Source organism: Peromyscus maniculatus, chromosome 10 (assembly GCF_049852395.1).
Source record: "Peromyscus maniculatus bairdii isolate BWxNUB_F1_BW_parent chromosome 10, HU_Pman_BW_mat_3.1, whole genome shotgun sequence".
In the NCBI taxonomy this organism is placed as follows: domain Eukaryota; kingdom Metazoa; phylum Chordata; class Mammalia; order Rodentia; family Cricetidae; genus Peromyscus; species Peromyscus maniculatus.
The window spans coordinates 54,839,815-54,856,159 of NC_134861.1; the positions used below are offsets into that span (position 1 = coordinate 54,839,815).

Sequence of the window (16,345 nt, forward strand, 5' to 3'; positions counted from 1 at the left end):
GGAAACTACTTAAAATTTTCACTAATTTAATCTACCCTTTTATCCTATTACATCTATATCCTATATATCTTTATCAACTAGTCATTTTACATGTGGGTCCTTACAGCAAAGGAGTTAAAATGTTCTTCCAAGTATTTTTAAAATATAGTAGTAAAACTTGACCTCACATTATACTTTAAAAGAGGGAAACATTCTGTGGAAATCTAATGTGACAGTCAAAATTGAGAAATGCCCTAACCAGTTCTTTAATGTTTAAGACTGTTTCTATAATCTGTTCTTTGTTCTAGATGACCCAGTGCTCAAGAAAATGTGTGATTTTGCCCTGTGCCTTAGACAGAAACCCTTTGCTTTGAACTGTGAGAATTCCATTTCTAAAGCACTAATCAAGGAAATGAGTGTGTATAGGGTAATGATATGCTTACAAATAGGAATCTATAAAGGAGTGAGGGTGGTTTTATTCACTGCTGATTACACTATTTCAATCAAAGTTTCTAGGATAATCTCTTTTGCTATTGTTCACTTATTTCTTTTTAAATAAAATATAATTATAAAAATATTTATTTTTATTTAATGTGTATGGTTGTTTTGGGTATATGCATGTCGGTGTGCCATGTTTATGTGGTACACTCAGAGACTAAAATATTGAGTGAAATTCTGAAACCAGACTCACATGCATTCTCTGCAAATGCAACAAATGATTTTAACTATTGACCACCACTACAGACCCCTAGTTTTTAAAATTGTCTTCATTCATTAATTCAGATGTGTGTGTGTGTGTGGGGGGGTGTGCAATACCAGGCTTGGTGGCAAGTAACTTTATTCTTTATTTTCTTAGCCATCACACAAGTCTCTTCTAGTTCACTCTTTCTGGATTTCTAATGATAATTATTGTCCTTGCCAACTAAAACTTTAAAGTGAATTCTGGGCTTTTATAATCTTTAAGGCACATAGCTTTATTAATGTAAGGTTATTATTGTATAATAATAATAATAATGTATAATAACGAAAATCAGAGCTAAGCATGGCAGTATACACCTGATATACCTGCCACTGATGGGTTTTCCATGCTTTGCTAGAGTGCATGTCCGTATCATCACTCATTGAACTTAGTAGCTATCAAGATTAACAATAAAATAAGAACACAGGAATTTGGGAGGAATATAGGCATTATTGAGGTCGGAGAATGAGAGGATAGATATGATCTTATTTCAAAAGACAAATGTATGGAATTCTTCAGAATAATCAGCAACTATTTTACAAAGAGAAAAATGAAATAAAAATCCACATGCTTTCTCTACTCACTTCTAAAGGCAGCAAAGGATGTAAAATTAAGGAAACCCATGAGACAGACTACATCTTCCTTAGCTTAATCATTCAGAAGAGAAAGAAAACAATTTAGGAACAGCAAATGTCAAGGGTTTTGTACTGATCAAAACTAAGAAAAATACTTCCAAAATTTCTTTCTTAATAGGTTTCTTCTCTTTTCCTTTAAAGAACAGGATCCAAAGTGCATGCTTTCTGTGCAGAATTCAATTTCTCAGAGGTGGCTAATCAATACAAAAATACAGAGAGCCTTCCTTTATGGAGCTAACAGAGGAACAAGGCTTGGGGTAAGATCAGACTCCAATGACTTCTCTGTTCATTTTCTAAGTAATTTAAAAGGATTTCAAGCCTACCAATGGAAGGAAAAGTAAACTATAAAATCTCTTCTCACCTGCTGCTAACATGTCTTCTTGCATTTATTTTCTGTGAAGAATAGTTGATATGCTGGGCAAGGTCTTTATGAAAGTGTAATTTTTGAACCAGTCTACCTGAGATTTATATCACAGTTATAACCTACATCATACTTCACAAAGGCATTCTTTGCCTCTACTTAAGAATGTATGCAATTTAGTTGAAGTACTTAATTCCTTGAAAGTCCTTTATTTAATTTAACTTTTAAAATTTACTTTTGATAATATCATTTGGGTGTACTGTTTTTACATAATAGTCAACCTTCCATCTCCCTCTCCAGGTCTTCCCCTCCTCCTCCATCTACTCCCTCTCAAATTCATGACCTCTTCTTTTTTAATTATTATTGTATAAATGGGTGTATACATATTTGTGTGTGTGTGTGTATGTGTGTGTGTGTATGCGCGCGCACGCGTGCATATGCTAGAGGTTGTCACACAGGTATCCTAACAGGAGACTTATCCCTGAAGAAGATTTATTTCCCCCTCTTAGCAGCCATGAATTGGTTATAGCTCTTCATCTGAGGGTGGTCTGTGGGAGACTGGTTCCCACTTTTTCCCAGGGTACTCTTGAGGAGAGAGGGATAAGAAATATTTAGGTAGAAGATAATGTGGGAAAGACAGACAGAAACACAGGATACCTCAGGGAGGACCTGGATCAATATCTACCACCTTCCAAGGGGCTTTTTAAAGGAATGCCAAGGGGTGGGGCAAAAGACCTCTCCCCAGCACAGCCAAGTACAGACCCTTTCAAACACCTAGTAACCATGTAGATGGTTAAGCCATCCCCTAATGCAGCCCTGCTGTGTAAAGCAAACTCATATCTCACTAGGAAACCTCTGTGGGCATCCACAGTGGTCCTTTATAGATTTGTGATATCAACAATGGAATGCCAACTCATGTTAATATGCATGTCTTGATCACATGACTGTCTTAGTCAGTGTTCACCACATTCAGGCATATCACATTCTATTCCCTGGCCTCCATAGGCTTGTAGCCATATCATAATACAAAATGCACTTAGTCCAGCTCCAAAAGTCCCCATAGTCTATCTCAGTCTCAATACTGTTCAAAAGTCCAAAGTTCAGTTTCTCTTCTCAGACTCAAGATAATCTCGTAATAGTAGGGCCCTGTAAATCAAAGTCAAAAAGCAGATCACATATTTCCAACATGCAATGGCACCATTCCAAAATATAAGGAAGGGAGCATAGTGAGGAAATACTGGACCAAAGCAAAAACCAGCTGGGCAAACTCCAAACTCTGCATCTCCATGTCTAACGTTCAGATCTCCAACTTCTTGCAGCTTTACTAACTACAACCTACTTTTTTCTCTTGGGCTATTTCCACACCCCGTTAGTAGCTCCCATTGGCAGGTATCCCACTATTCTGGAATATCCAACATCTTGGGGGCTCTAGTGAAATTCAGTCTGTACCTTCACAGCTTTACTCAATGGCCTTTCTGGGCCCGCATGCAGGAACGCCCTGCATGTCTTGCTTCAGCATTTTTCCTTAGCCACGGAGGGGAGATTCAACAACTTCTTCCTTGTATACTTGACTCTAAAGCCAGAACCGTATGGCCGAAGTTGCCCAGTTTTTCTGCTTGCTGAAGCTGGCACTAGATCCCCTGTTTAAATACATTTTCATCAGCCTTCCGTTTCTGATGGTTTCTTTCACTGCTTAAGCTTTTCTTTAATTCATTTTTATAAATTGGAAGCTTAGCCTGTTGGGTCTTGCCCTGAGGGCACCACTCCCTTTATTCCACTTAGCATCAGGCTTTTCTTTCAAGTTTTTATCTCCCTGAGCACTGGATTTAGCTTCATTACACTTCCTGGTGCTGCTTTTTTCCCCCCTCAAATTCTACAGTTTGTACTTTCCTTGCTCACCTTCCTCCTTTTCATTATATATGTACATAACAGTGGCCACTAATAACCTTGTGGCATAGTAACACTAGGCTGTCTTTAATTTCTCCTGACAACTCTATTAATCCCAAACTCCTTAATTTATCCCCAGGCAGATAGATCTTTGGGACATGGGCAGAAAGCTGCCACATTCTTCACTAAAACATTGAAAGCATTTATCTCTAGGCCACTAGCTAGTATTCTTCTTTGAAACCTCTTTGTCTGGACTTTCTTAATCTAAACTGCTCTCAGCACTGTTTTCCATGGTCCTACTGGTATGGCCTATTCAGCTCTACTGAAAAGATTCAAAATCTTTCCTAATCCAAAATCCACATTCTACCAACAAGAAGCATGACTATGCCTGTTAGAATTGTAGGCAGCAGTGCTGGTGGCTACCACACGGAAAGGTCACAGTCATGACAGAACCCAGTATCAGTATCAGAGCTTTATTAAGAGGAAGAAGCCAGTCCTGGGGCAGGAGAACTTGCAGAGAGAGAGTGATGGTGGGGGAAGAGAGGACAAAACAGAGAGAGGGGGTCGGGTCTGAGTCATGGCTCTTTAAGGCGATGGTGGGTTTACAGAGCTACACCACTCAATCATATATTGCATGACCTCGCCCTGCATATGTAATCAGCAGTGCACACTGATGACATAAGACGTATCAGTTAAGCTTGTCAAGCTCCTGAACTGAGCATGTGCGATCATGCAGCTGGACTGTGGCAGAATCTTAACATTCCAGGCTTTTTGCTTATTATAAAAAGGTGAGTTAACAGAAATAGGGGTGTTGTTCTCATGAAAAACTGCTTCCAGCTGACTTGGTAGGTATTGGTTGACTGCTGGGGTAGGTAGGAGGCTTCCAAGGTAGACAGCTGTCCTGGGATGGTGGGCTGTCCTGGGATGGTAGACTATTGTCTGCTGCCTTGGAGCTGTTCATCTTTCTTGGCTTGGCACTCTGGCTGCTTTTGTGTCTGACAGGATTCTGGTGAAACAGAGAAAAGCTTAGGAAATAGAATTTATTATTATTATTATTATTATTATTATTATTATTATTATTATTTTCTTTGGAGTGTTCCCAGGGTAATAGAAGGGGTCCCAATACCAGGAAGGTTTGGGCTTGGCACTTTACTTGAAGTAGATCTGACCTGGCCAGATGGATTTAAGCTGGTTTCTGGAGCTTGGGAAAAAATTTTAAACATATTAAGAAGCAGCCATGAGAAAATTAAAGTCTTGAGCTGGTGTCTATTTTAGTGTTTGGTACTCTGCTTGTATTGGTTTGTGTGTGTGTGTGTGTGTGTGTGTGTGTGTGTGTGTGTGTGTGTGAGAGAGAGAGAGAGAGAGAGAGAGAGAGAGAGAGAGAGAGAGAGAGAGAGAGAGAGATTGCAATGTGTTTTTAATTTTTTAACCTGAGATAAGCTTTGTCAGAGACAGATTATTTTAAGGTACCTGTTTCCTTTACTAGTTTAGCCTCAAGGAGACACAGATGATCAATTGTTGAGAGCATTTAACGGTAATAGTTGGTTATATTAAAGTCTGTTTTTGCAAAGCCTAGACCCTTTTTGGTCTGGGGATGTAAATACCTTTTAACTGTTACTGTTCCTTTTTCTTACCTCTTGGATATATCTGGTGGTCCTTGGATTCCGAATCTATGGTGATCCTGTAACAATTAGCTGAGTAGTTAATTAGAAGAGGGAACTGTGAAGAGAAAAGCTTGTAGGGTGAGACCTCATTCCTCTGGAATTGGGGACAAGGTAGAGAGTAGGGCCCTGTCTGTGTCACTGTGCATGAGGAGTAGAAGCACTGCTGACAGGTCTGGAATGAGGCACATGGAAGGAGCAAATGAAATGAGAGCTCCTACCTTAGCCAGAAAATCTTTACCCATTAAGTAACCCTGAAAGGACAATTAAGTCTAGTGAAGTAGGTAAGGTTGTCCTCTGCTACCCCAACAATAGTGAAACAAGGAGAGGTGGGACCCCCAAACTCCCCTAGGACTGAGCAAGTGCCCCAGTGTCTAGAAGGAAGGAAACAGATCACCTCCATGTTCCATTCTGGGTTCCCTGTGATCGAGCCTGTGGCCAAGCCTAGGAAGTCTGCTGGAGGTCTTTGTTTGTCCCCATGTCACTCAGGGCCTGGGTGCAGTCAGCTGACCAGTTGTCTCTCTAGGTGGCACTTTGAACAAGGCTCAATTGATGGTTCAGTAGGCCACACACTAGTCCCACCCTTAAAACAGGGACCCGGCGGCTTTCGGGAGCCAGTCGGATAGCATGTGCCAGCATTTGGCTCTGTCATTCTAGGTTTTTGAAAGTTGTTTATAATTTTCACTTCCTGTTACCTTAGGTAACACTACATCCTTCTGAGGTCTCTGATATAGCTGAAGACTAGATAGTTACAATTTTCCTTGGTTATGATAACAGGTAAATTAGATATGAAACTTTAGACTCACAAATATAGGATAAATAGAATACTTTCTTTAATTTTACAAAATACAAATAGATTAAATATTGTAACTGTAATTCTTGCTAGATAACAGTTCTATTATATGTAATTTTACTATGTTGAAGTTAAAACCTTCCTTTTAAATAGAAAGAAAAGGGGGAAAGATGGGTGATGGTGCTCTGCATGCTGTGAATGTGTTGCTCTGATTGGTTGGTAAATAAAATGCTAATTGGCCAGTATCCAGGGAGGAAGTATAGGTGGGATAAGCAGAGGAAGAGAATTCCGGGAAGAGGAAGGCTGAGTCAGGAGATGCAAGCTGACTTTCCAGGGAGCAGCATGTAATAGCAAAAGTAAAGCCACGTGGCGACATACAGACTAACAGAAATGAGTTTAAGTGTAAGAGTTAGTCGGTAGTTAGCCCGAGCTAATGATTGAGCAGTTATAAATAATATGAAATGTACATTGCCGCAATACTATAGTCATGATTGATAAAATATTTTAGATGCAAATTTTTCTTAAAATTTGAATAATCATGGATAATATTTGATAATGCCATTGAGTAATCTTGGGAGAATAATAAGATCCTGACTTTGTGGGAATACTAAAGAAGTAATGTTTAATTTTAAAGAAATAAAGAACAAAACGTTAAGAAATTCACTATCTACTGTATCTGAGAGATAATTAAAAAGCTACAAGAGATGAGAAGTCTTATAGGAATAAACCCATCTTTTTGTGTGATTTGAAGAACATTTTCTTGTAAAAACATTAATCTGAATAAATTGTATATATATATATATATATATATATATATATATATATATTTACTACTGGTAATCATTTAGATATTATATGCTGGAAAATTTCTGTCTAAATTCATAGCAGTACTACTAACAAGTTTATGTTTTAAGTTCTGCCTCATTATATGACTGTAGTTGGTTAGGTATATTCACTCAATTTTTTTCTACGAGGCCATGTTACAAAGAATTTTTAAAGGTTTTTATTTTAAATGATTGTGCATTATTTGAACATAATTCCAGGGGAGGTCAGAAAAGGGTGTCAGATCCCTGGAACTGGTATTACATATAGATGGCTGTTAGCTGCCATGTGGGTCCTGGACAAGAAACCATGATCTTTGAAGAGCAGCAAGTAACCAAACACGGAGCAGTGCCTTCAACCCCTTACACAGAATGGTAAATCAATTTATGTGTTTCCTGAAACCACTGCCCTGTCTAAATCAGGACAAACCAAAGCGTCATGACAAAAATTCCCATGTTGCCTTGCCTTCACTTACATGAGGATCTGTAGCTAACTCTTGCCATGGTTAAGTGTCAGTCTATAATTCTGAGGTTACTCATAATCTCAAATGTATGTTACGGTTTAAAGTATATATATATATATATGTATGTATATGTATATATATGTATATATATGTATGTATATGTATATATATGTATATATACATACATATATATGTCAGTTATCCTTAGTCTACCTACATAATTCCTTTTTGTATGCTCATATCTTTATTGAGGAGAATATGTGTAAATGGAGCCAACCTTGTTTTATCAAAGGACATGAATATATGTGGCAGGGTTTTTTAGACCGCCAGCCCCAAAATCATGACACAGAGACTTATTATTAGTTATGAAAGCTTGGCCTTAGCTTAGTCTTGTTTCTAACTACCCCTTATAAGTTAAATTAACCCATATCTTTTTTCATAATTTTTTTTTATTTAAAAAAATTTCTTTCCTTTTGCATACCAACTCCTGTTTCCACTCCCTTCTCTTCTCTTGCCCCTCCCAGCCTCCCCCTATCCCACCCCCATCCCCTCCTCATAGCTGGTAAGGCCTCCCTTGGGTAGTCAACACAGGCTGGCTTACCAAGCTGAACCTAGCCCCTCCCCCCTGCATCAAGGCTAAGTAAGACATTGTACCAAAGGGAATGGGCTCTAAAAAGCCAGTTCATGTACCTAGGATAAATCCTGGGAGGTGGGAACATGAAGGAGAGAAGAGGAGGGAGAGCAATGAAAGAGATATCGTGACAGAGTGTACCATTAAGGGGATGGGGCAAAATCTGCAGCTAGAGAAAACCCCAGAAACTCACAAGATTGTCCCCAGCTAAGACTCATAGCAATGGTGGAGAGGATGCTTGAACTAGCCTTCCCCTGCACTCAGATTGGTATCTCCCTAATTGTATGCATAGAGCCTACATCCAGTGACTGATAGAAGCAGATGAAGAGACACAATTTCATCTCAGCTTCCTATTTTGAAAACAGGGTACCTATATCACAAATCTTGATGTGTTTCAACATTGCTCTAATTGATTCAGATTATTCTGCATAAGGGCTTTTAAGCCACTGGATATTTCAGTTAATCCAATAGCATACTAAATGAATTTATAGGAAATAAATCTTCATGAATCTGTATAATTTGAATCTCAACTCTAGAGAAGCTTCTAAACCTCATTGTCAATTTAATAATCTTTTACTTTTATGAAAATATGCACTTTCACTATGAAAATAATCCCCTTAATTTGTACTTATTTCACTTCTATTAATAGAGTCAAAGAATATATCATTAAAATTGATAGCAGATAAAAGTTTGAGAACACATTGAATGAAAATTATGCATATAACATTAAAGAAATTGAAGAAATAGCTAATATTGCTATCTGGGAGTTTGACATTCAAAGGAATCCACCAACTTTGAAACACTATTTTAAAGATTATAGGAAAATGTGTGTAGTAGGATTCCAACATATGAATGGTTGGCATTTAGTTACATGTGGTGTTAAAGGAGATAATTTATTTTAAATAGTTTAACAAGTGCCTTAATGTTGCTAGAAAAACAGTTAACAATTTTCATATATGTTGGTACATTATCTAGCATTTGGGTAACCAACTTATTCCAAATTAACATAGACCATAAGGTAACAAGTAGGTTTGAATTTCTTTACAAAAAAAAAAAAGTCCTCAAAATTCGTGCATACCATTTCTTCATCTCTTGTGGATTTGTTGGTTTTAATGCATGTCCATGGTTATTCCTTTTGAGTCTTTTCCCAATGCTTGTTAGTTTTCCATGACTGTTCGTTCAGCTTGTAGTATTAACTTGAAGTCATCACTGTCTGAATCCCACAAATTGTACTTTGAAAATTATATCAGGAAAAAATCATAAAAAATTTTCCCCAAATATTCAACAGAAACAGCATGCAACCAATCAAACTAGGCATGCTGCTTATTTATAGAACAACACACAATAAAATGTGTTATTTTATATTACATCTCAAATTCTCTAATTACTAGAATAACACAATACATTAAATATTTCTATGTATTATTCTACTTGAGATTCTTATATAAGCTTATAGTTTAATAACCACTGTTTTTAATCTATTAGTTTCTGAGGTGTTATAATTTTATAATCAATCTATTTTAAAGATAACAATATACTCTCAGGGGCTGGAGGAGTGGCTCAATATTAAAGAATGCTTCTGGTCTTTCCAAAACCCTGAGTTAAATTCTAGCACCAATGTGGCAGCTCACAACCATCTTTAACTGCAATTTGTAGGGAGGGGAAACCCTCTTCTAGTTTCCTTAGGCACCAGACACATGCATGGCACACATCTAGGTAAATACACACAGAGATTAAAAATAAAAATATCTTTTTAAAAAAGATAATACTATATTTGGGGTCATCTGTTTAATGTTGACTCTCAAATCTGAAGTTCTGAATACATTTCAGTATTAGAAATATTTCATATCAATTCTGGAGAATATAATGGGAAATTTTCTTTTTGTAACCACCACCCCACTAAACACACCACACAGCTATAGCATAGCATGTATGATATGCTCCTCTGAAATAACTGGCTTACACTCTGCTCAGGGTCTATTTGCTTTTCCCTAAGGAGTCTTTATACCCATCTTGTCATTGGAGAAACTCACAAGCAATTCACTGTCAAGCACTGCAGTGCCATGTATGTAAGATTGAATTATGCCTTCCTCATAAGGCACTATTGTCTGGATTGACCCTTGACAGGATGAGAAGCCCTTCCTATGTCACCATTGGGATTTTGGCATGTTCTTTCTCCAAGCCAGGGCTAGAGCCCACCATACCCATGGGAATAGCATCTCCACAGACTATGTCTTCTTCTAAATTGTCAACGATGTACCGTGATTATGACAAGTAAATTCTCATTTTATATTCTGAAGGACATCATTTGTGGGAGCCCGTTCTCAGGTTCCTCGTAGCTTTACCCAGCAGGTCCACATAGAGGATGATTAGGTCCACGGGCCTGAGTGCAGGTGTCTGAGATGGTTTGCACTTGGCTGTGCTGGGGGAGGAGGTCTTTTGCTCCACCCCTTGGCGTCTCTATAAAAACCCTGGGGCAGAGACAGTCGGGACCCGTTGGAATAGGTTCCAGGCCCTCTCAAGGCTATCCTTTATTATCTATCTGTTTATCTCCGCAATATTCTCTGCAATAAATCCTTCTATCTAATATTTCCTGCTGCTCGTACTCAAAAAAACTCTAGGAAGCTGTGGGGGTGGTGGGTAAACGCCCCATAATCATTAACATGCAATTTTCGATACACAAACACTGCATTTGTATAAATGTCATTGTATGCTTTCATAAAGAATAATACTAATTCATTTACTTGTCTTGTACATAATTTATAAAATTTTTATACTTTCTTCTCACTATGAATTTATACTCTAGGCACAAAGATGTTATTTGAAAACAGAACAAACTAAGGTCTTTTTTTTTTTTAATGAAATAAGGTCAAATTTCAGTTAAGCTTCAAGAACAATAGAATTTTTCCAGGGATCACTACACCTGATCCAATTTGGCAGATGTTCCTTGACCATAATGTCTTTTCTTCATGATTACAAAGTTCTATCATGTTCACAGACAGGATTCCCCTAGCATTACTGCAAACCCTCTATCTATGATCATTTGTAAATGCATCTCATTAGAGAACCATAAACAAACAGAAGACATTTGGTGTTTCCTCTAGAACATTTCTGTTTATCATTACTTTATTGGAGGTATGTAACCTTAAATCAAAAATCACTCTCAGTGAGCCACATTGACTACTGTGAAATTCAAATCCAAACATTTAAATAATTGTTTTCCCTAGAATTTCAGTTGTGATACGCTTTTAATCGTAAATGACTTTTGCCACTAATTCCTGGATCTCAAAAACATGGACTTTGTTTACAGCAATTTAGAAAAGAAATAGAAAAGTTTGGTTTATGTGGAAGATTGAGGGATGTTGGGAGGAGAAGAGGGGGTAGACTTCTCTTAACAAATGATCAGTCCTGAAAACATACATACAAGTATCATGATAGGGACTGATTAGGCTGTATTTAAGCATATATATCTTGTCTTTGCACACATACATATATGAATGCAATAACAATTAATGAATTTAAAGGAGATTGGGGAGGGATATATAGTAGGGTTTGTAAGGAGGAAAAGAAAGGGAGAAATATAACATCTTAAAACAAACAAACAAAAAGAATGCATTTGTGTACAAACCAGGTCATGAGCCCTCAACAGCATCAAATTTTTCATCACCTTGGCATTTTGCATCATCCCATTCTCCAGAACTGTGAGAGAGTTAAATGCACTTTGGGATACCCATGGTAATTTATTGTAGACAATGAAATAGAATTAGAGGATAAAATGAGATTCTAAAGCAAAAATAATATCTTAAACATTGTTTAGATAAATAATAGTACAAAAGCCTACTATGCTATCAACATGGCATAGTTTATGCGATCAAATATTGCATCTTCATTAAAATATTCAGAAACTTTTACCCATTGGTGTCCCTGAATATGAGATGATTTAATGATGGAACAGAAATTCAAAACAAGATACCTAACAAACATTAAAGGGTATGGTATCCCTGAAAACAATTCTTGGAGAATTAGTCATTATTCATGTATTGCATTGATCAGGGCAATTATATAATTGACAACAGTGGAAATGGTGTGCCAGTTTGATATCTTAAGATTTAATTTGCTACATATGATTTAAGGGCACATATTAAGTTTCAATTTATTTATTTTTATTTTATACTTATGTATATATGTTAGTCTTTGTGCACGTGTGTGTCATGTATGTGCTGGTATCTGTGGGGCAATGGGTCTCCCATTGCTGAAGTTAGAGGGAGTTGTGTGCCACCCAGTGTAGGTGCAAGGAACTTAGTTCAGGTCTTCTGCGAAAATTGGATGAGTTACTAAAGAATGAGACATCTCTCCAATCTCCAGTTTTAAAGTCTAATATTCAAACGAAAACTGATTTTAAACATCATTTTTAAGTAAAAGGAAGTTTATAGAAATATAGGAAGGTGTAGACCTCAGGGAAAGGGGGAAAAGGTGACTGGGAATAGTCGAGGGAAGGTGTGGGGGTTTGAAAGAAAATGGCTCCCAAAGGGAGAGGCACTATTAGGATGTGTGACCTTATTAGAGGAAGTACGTCACTGTGGGGGTAGGTTTTGAGCTATTTTTCTCAAAATGACAGTCAGTAAACTTCCTGTTGCCTCTGAGTCAAGATAGAGGACTCTCAGTTCCAGCACCACGTCTAGCTGCATGCTGCCATGCTCCCCACCATGATGATAACAGACTGAACCTCTGAAACAGTAAGCAAGGCACCCAATTAAATGCTTTTCTTAGAAGAGTTACTTTGGGCATGGTGTCTCCTCATAGTAATAAAACACTAACCAAAATAAAGGGGAAACTGTGGTGGGGATTTATTGAAAACAAAAATGTAAGAACATAAAATAAAAAAGAAATATATTTCTAAGATTCAAGTTATTGCAATAGTTTAAAAAACATTTTAAAGTTTCAGAGGACTTTTGGATTTCTTTCTTGTAATGAATGTAATGAATATACATGACATTTCAATACTTTAGCTATGCTGTGCAATAAGCACTTAATTATTGTCATCGTGAAATACAATATTCAATTTTCAAAACAAATTAAGTATGAAAGGACCTTGCTATAGCTACCTTGTTATCAGATCCTATATTTATTCCCTGTGGTCTGGAACTCTATACTTCAATAATTCTATTACTCAAGAAGGATATCTGATTTACCTCAATATAAGACACCATCATTAGGATATAAGATCAATGAGTCAGCCATGAATGGTTCAGTCACAATGCTCCATTCAGTGCAAGTAGTTGTGTCTGTCTCACAACTGATGCTAAAAAAAATGGTTGTTGATTAAATGAGTGGACTGACAAAAAAGTATGTATGTGTGGACTCATGCTCATTTCTAAGTAAGAATATGTAACTTTTTTGTTTTCAAATGCAAAAAACAAATATATAAATGTCAAATATTCATGTAATTTAATTCATGAGATTAATTTACTATTTTACATACAGTTGTAGAGTCTAGTAATTTTGGAAGAAATTAAATACTTGTATTCCCAAAATATTGTATTCTATATTGATAAATTAGGAAAAAAATATAGAAGTCCTCAAAAAGGATCATTTCATTTGTTAGAATGTGACAATAGTTTGTGGTGAGTTTTAAAATGGCCTAATATATTTTTTTTTTATTTTTTAACCTAAAAGGTGTGATTTCCTTGTCAGTTGCTTGAATCTAAACTATGCTTCAATGATTCATTTTTAGTGACAACATATTGCTACAGAAACAAGCCAGAGTACTCCATACAATGTCTGTGTGTTGCTAACCACCCCCAACCCAGCACTTGATTGCTTACAATGTACTGTAGTAGCATCAGCAACACATGCTTACCCAAATGGCTCAGGTTCAAGGTCTCAGAGGAGCCCAGTCTTGGATCTGCCTGCCCTATTATCTATCTTCACAGGGGAGAAAAGTTGTGTTTAAATAAACCCAGTTCCAGTCTTTGAACAACCCATTGCCAGTTGTTAGATGTTCCATTCTCTGCCATCTGACCTTGGTGATGGAGAGATGACATATCCCTGTACATCTCTTCATCTCCAACTGGAAAATTTGTGAGCATGTTAAAAATTATTTTTATATCTTACCAGAAGTATGTGAATATTAACTGTATATTAGTAGATATCTTAAAGGATAATGAGAAAAAAAGTATCCAATTATGTAAGATTTAATTAACTCAAAACATGATGAACTCACTTAGAATATGTAGTTATTGCTAAAATAAATTTTGTAGTAGAAATGAACAGTGATACAGCTATCAAAACAAACAGCAACCCAGTATGTGTGTACTTTCCACCTCACACAGGAACTAGGGAGGAGAAGGAAGGCCAGAACAGTAACTGAAAGTATATTTCTGAAGCATCTAACAGCTAAAATGGACATCTCAAAAAGTTTGGATATAGAAAATATCTGCTATTTTTGCAGTTCTAAGGATGCATACTTATAGACACACCTCCTAATTTTGGCACAAATTTATATATTTTGAAAGAAAACACTTCTGACCAAATGCACCCACAAATAAAGCATACTTCAAAGAAACCACATTCCATACTATTGAATTTTAAATAAATAATTTCTATTTGAATAGATCTGTTTAATTTGTCAAGTGTAACTCTTCTTTTTTTTTATTCTTAGCTAACTTTATTTACATGCAAGCACTTAAGATTAAAGAAAGTGTGGTAGTTTGAAAGAAAGTGTCCCATATAGACTCACAGGGAATGGCACTATTAGGAGGTGCTGCCTTGTTAGAGTAGGTGCTGTGTGATGGTTTGTATGTCAAATGTGTTGCTCTGATTGGTCAATAAATAAAACACTGATTGACCAGTGGCCAGGCATGAAGTATAGGTGGGACTAACAGAGAGGAGAATTGAGAGAACAGGAAGGTGGAGGAATACATTGCCAGCTGCCACCATGATAAGCAGTATATGAAGATGCCGGTAAGCCACAAGCCACGTGGCAAGGTATAGATTTATAGAAATGGATTAATTTAAGAAATAAGAACAATTAACAAGAAGCCTGAGCCATTAGTTTAAATAATAGCCAAACAGTTTAAATAATATAAGCCTCTGTGTGTTTATTGTATAAGTGGGCTGTCAGACTGCTGGGGCTTGGCAGGCCCCAGAGAGAAAACTCTCCAGCTACAAGTAGATGTGGCCTTGTTGGAGGAAGTGTGTTACTGGGGGCAGGCTTTGCAGTCTCAGAACCTCAAACCAGGCCTAATGACTCACAGTCTCTTCTTGCTGCCCTATGAACCAGCGGCATACCACTCAGCTACCTCTGCAGCACTGTCTGCCTGCATGCTTCCGTGCTTCCTATAATGATGATAATGGACTAAGGTTCGGAACTGTAAACAAGACCCAATTAAGTATTTTCCTTTATTATAGTTGCCATGGTCATGGTGTCTCTTCACAGCAATAGAAACCCTAACTAAGACAACAAGGAAGTTAGTTACAATTGACAGACAAAATTAATAAATAATAAATGTGTAACAAGAATTTTATATCACAGCGCATTACCCAGCTTATTCCTTTATGCTCATAAATGTTTCAAAATTATATAGGCCTTAAAATATGTAGTGTGTGCATTATGATGCATGAATCAATGCTTTAGAGTGTACATTTTTCATTGTTCATTTTGTTCTCTTCCTTTCAGCATAGCACTTGCCAAGCTTCACCAATAAAACATAAAGAAGTAAGGCTTGAAGAAATATTTGTAGAATATTCACTAGGTTCATCATAGAAGCTCAAGTTAAGCATCACAGGAAATACCACTCTAGCCTCAAGAACCAAAAGAATGTTGTTAATATTTACATAAAATGAAAATTTGCTTCTGACTTGATTTAGCTTTCTAGATCTACACAAACTTATGAGAAATACCACCTACTTTTAATTGAAGCACTATTGCCTATGAAATGAACAAGATAATATGTGGCAAATATATTCTTTAATACAGATGCATGAAACAGGGGTGGTGAGCACCACCATTATGTCTTATGGGAAACCATGGGAGGTATTTTTGCTGATCTATATTTTCATAATCTTCAGTGCGTGAATATTTATATATTTAAAGTTTCTGCATGATATATTTATGTTAAATTTCAAAATACAATAAATATTTTCTGCCATATACCTTAGGTCTCTAAAACATGCATCTGTTGGCTATATATTTTGAATTTCAGTTTTTGAGGAATTAAATTTTGTTAATTAAAAGCCACGTTTCCATCAAAAGTGTTGAAAAGTGATACACAAGAAAAATCATATATATATACAGATTATATGAATGGCAATCTGCAGGTATTAGTTTATAAAGAATATTTCTGAGATTATCATATACTAAAATAAGCAATAG

The 16,345-nt window shown here is 36.6% G+C and overlaps 1 long non-coding RNA gene across 2 annotated transcripts; it reads left to right on the top strand.

Annotated features, from left to right (window-relative positions):
- The first annotated feature begins 284 nt into the window (after positions 1-284).
- LOC143267522 (uncharacterized) lies at positions 285-16,123 on the top strand. Of its 2 annotated transcripts, none has more exons than XR_013042658.1 (3): positions 285-406; positions 1,500-1,610; positions 15,650-16,123. It is a non-coding gene; the product is annotated as an uncharacterized LOC143267522 (long non-coding RNA). The 2 variants fall into 2 exon arrangements; XR_013042659.1 differs by having other exon boundaries at positions 291-406; positions 1,495-1,610.
- The last annotated feature ends 222 nt before the right edge of the window (positions 16,124-16,345 follow it).